Source organism: Podarcis filfolensis (genome assembly GCF_964270895.1).
Source record: "Podarcis filfolensis genome assembly, chromosome: 5".
Taxonomy (NCBI): domain Eukaryota; kingdom Metazoa; phylum Chordata; class Lepidosauria; order Squamata; family Lacertidae; genus Podarcis; species Podarcis filfolensis.
This window is the reverse complement of record NC_139608.1, coordinates 77,122,445-77,125,896: the sequence shown is the minus strand read 5'-3', so window position 1 is coordinate 77,125,896 and position 3,452 is coordinate 77,122,445. Positions and strand designations below refer to the sequence as shown.

General features: G+C 40.9%; 1 long non-coding RNA gene across 1 annotated transcript; it reads right to left on the bottom strand.

Annotated features, from left to right (window-relative positions):
* Positions 1-662: 662 nt before the first annotated feature.
* LOC310763149 lies at positions 663-3,059 on the bottom strand. Its single transcript, XR_014548513.1, has 2 exons — positions 2,943-3,059; positions 663-820 (listed from the first exon to the last, which is right to left on the bottom strand). It is a non-coding gene; the product is annotated as an uncharacterized lncRNA (long non-coding RNA).
* Between the last annotated feature and the right edge of the window lie 393 nt (positions 3,060-3,452).

Genomic DNA, 3,452 nt, shown 5'->3' with positions numbered 1-3,452 from the left:
CAGCAGTGGCCCCACAATTGTGAAACTCATTTCTTTTTGAGATTCAGCAGGCCTTGCCCCTGTCAAGAGGGATATCAATAGTTGAAGACCTATTTTCTTGATGGCCGTTGAAGGTTATGTTTATTTGAATGAATGTTTTATTGTTATAGGTTGAAATCTCGTTTTGATTTTAAGTGTTTTAAGCCATTTTGTGTAGCTTTCCTGAAAGCAAGGTTTGTGTCTACTCAATAAATAAATAAGGATCACAAAAGAGCATGCTCTGCACACTTTTGCAAGCACTATCTAACTGCTAAGTACTGTGTAACTATACAAGTGGATCGTCCCTGAGCAATTAAGATAAACTTACTGCAGTTCTCTTAACTTCCCCCAAAATTCCTGCAGTGTGTTGCTCAAGGAGCAGGCCCTCCTAATGTACTCGGAATTGAGCTTTAGGCAAAATTTGGTCATGACTGTAATATTATTTCCCTTCCCAAGTCAAGTCCATGTACAAAGCGAGAGCAAGCGCTTTGTGCTTAGCTCGACGGAGACAAGAACAAACGGTGTGTTCGGCCACATATTAAAATTAAAGCAACGATAATCTAATTTGCTTAAGGAATTTCCATTAGTATTCACCTGGTGGCTAGCAGCTTTAATCTCCTGCCATTAGTGAAAATAGGAGCTCATTAAATAGCAATTATTCCTTTAATAAGGATAGGAGTCTGTGTAGAAACATTGCTGTTATCACTTCCCGCGTAATTGTTCTCAGTGGCCACCATTAATAGAGTGTCACTATGACACAGCCCATCCCCTTGTGTTCAGCTATCATCATCACCAACAGGTACTAGAAAGAGAGAAAAGTGCAACGTACATTATTTCTGGATTTCTTCTGTGGAGTGCTGTAGAAACTCCTCAACAGTAACTGTTTTAACAACTGTTTTATAATGAGATAGATAGATGATTGATTGATTGATTGATTGATTGATAGCTAGATAGATAGATAGACTTCCTGCAAGCATTTAGGAATTTGCTTTAACTACACAATAGTAATTTTGACATGGTCCCTTGGACAATCAGTTGCTTTGGTTTATTTTGTTTGAAGTTGGAACCACTTAAACACGGGAGCATGGTGAAAGAAGTAATGACAGTCCATCACACAGGACATATACCCATTTCTAAGCTTTATGTCTTCACTAGACAGTATTCTAGATCTGGTGTAACAAATCACAGTTCTCCTGAATGATATCATAGCTTTGCTTACAAACGTCAGTTGCAGAAAAGGTACAACCTTCCCTTTTTGTTAAAATCAATATCCACCACACTGTGCTTACTGATGCTGTGCTGGGTCTAATAATCATTTGTTACGATGAAAACATAACCCATCGCTGCCAAATGCACTCTATTTTATTATTTATCTACGTGCCTAGCTGTGAATACTCCCACCATCTCTAAAAAGGAGCATTTGTCATTAAATATTCCAGTTTGCTCAGCACCCAAAGGCAGTGGGCTTAGCTCTATTCAGGCATCCGTTGTGTGTACAGCAGAGCTAACGTTGACTTGAAATGAGGGCCAGAATTTTAGCCCCACCCACTGCAACTTTGCATCTGCTTTCTTGAACTATCGCACACTATGTAAGGTAAAGGTAAAAGGTAGAGGACCCCTGTACGGTTAAGTCCAGTCAAAGGTGACTATGGGGTTGCAGTGCTCATCTCACTTTCAGGCCAAGGGGGCTGGCATTTGTCCACTGACAGCTTTCCAGGTCATGTGGCCAGCATGAATAAACCTCTTCTGGTGCAATGGAAAACTGTGACGGAAACCAGAGCCCACGGAAATGCTGTTTACCTTCCCGCCTCAGCTGTACTTATTTATCTACTTGCACTGGTGTGCTTTTGAACTGCTAGGCTGGCAGTAGCTGGGACATACCAATGCGAGTTTACCCTGTTGCACAGATTCGAACTGCCAACCTTCTGATTGGCAAGCCCAAGAGGCTCAGTGGTTGAGAGCACAGGGCCACCTGCTCAAAACTCAGAGGGTGAGCCCCAGCATGAAAGCAGGAGTACTTTATTATAGACCATCATGCATAAAGCACAGTTCTCCCATGAAACAGATGTGATATCAGAAGTGGATCTAAAAAGCAAAGGCCTGCGCCCAAGTCCACATGCAATTACCCTGCAAACAAGAAACAGGTGAACAGGACTCAAATAAACCCGGTGTGGAAACTGAGTTGAAAAAGTGGAATCTGCCTGACGCAATACCATATCTTTTTTCTTTCTCTTAATTTTCTATTGTGGGTGATAGCCATCACACTGAAAGTGGAGCCTGTCTTAACTCTAAATGGCAAGAAATTGTTTTATTAACACCCCCCCCCCATTATTAATATAATCGGGCAAAGCGTGTATCACAGAGGAAGGTCTGTTAACTATGGGTTTTTTGCCCTTAAAGGGTTAATGTAATATTAAGTTACTGGTTCCTAACTGATCTCTAGCCTGCACTCTTTAACTATAATGCGGTATCCTTTTCAATATGAATTGGTTAGCCATGGTCAATATTTTAGCTTCCTCAAGAGAAATCTCCTAATTTCCCCATTGTGCCGCATTTGACATTGGCAGATGAATTTTCATTGGCATAAAGATTTTAATTTAGCTAATCATTTAAAAATATGACATGCATTTGGCATGATCCAGCCAAGGTTATGCAGTTTTCAGTCCTGTTGAATGCAATGAGAAATTTTCCAACATGTGCTTAACTCTCCTATCAAACTGATCTGTGAGACTTCAAAACACTTCTCTCATGAGGGAGTCTGGCTCTCCATTTGTTGCTGGTTGGGGTTTATGGAAGAGGACTACAACAACATCAGGAAAGACAGAGGTTCCCCTCTGTGCCCTAGACAGGTAATTCAAGTGAGAAAATATTTCTGCAGAACCCATGTTGTAGTCACAATAATTTTAGATTAAATTACTTCTTACCTCTGTGAAATACATGCAGGGAAGAAAGGTTAAAAATCAGAGGCATCCATTTTTTCACACTCTGTTTCTACGTCCATATTACCATCCACTATGGAAAGAGATTTCCCCCCTACACCCCGGAATGAGCATGTAAATGGAATTAAGATCAGAAGCGTATTGACTCAAAGGATCTGATTAAAGCTATATGACATGTAATTCCAATCTAATCCAGAGCTTTCCAAACTTTTCAAGTTAGTGACACACTTTTTTGGACATGCATCATTTCGCAACACAGTAATTCAGTTCTGCATCATTTTGTGACACAGCAATTCAATTTTACTAGGGAACTGGGGGTTAAACTAACCCTTTCCAACCCCAGGAAGAGTGCAGGGAGCGTTTGTGCGACACACCTACACACTATAGCCAACACACCAACATGTCGTGACACACAGTTTGGAAAACTCTGGTCTAATCTTCCACCCGAGCAACACCTCCCTTTTACTGGCTCCTAATTTCCCAGTAGTGATGTAT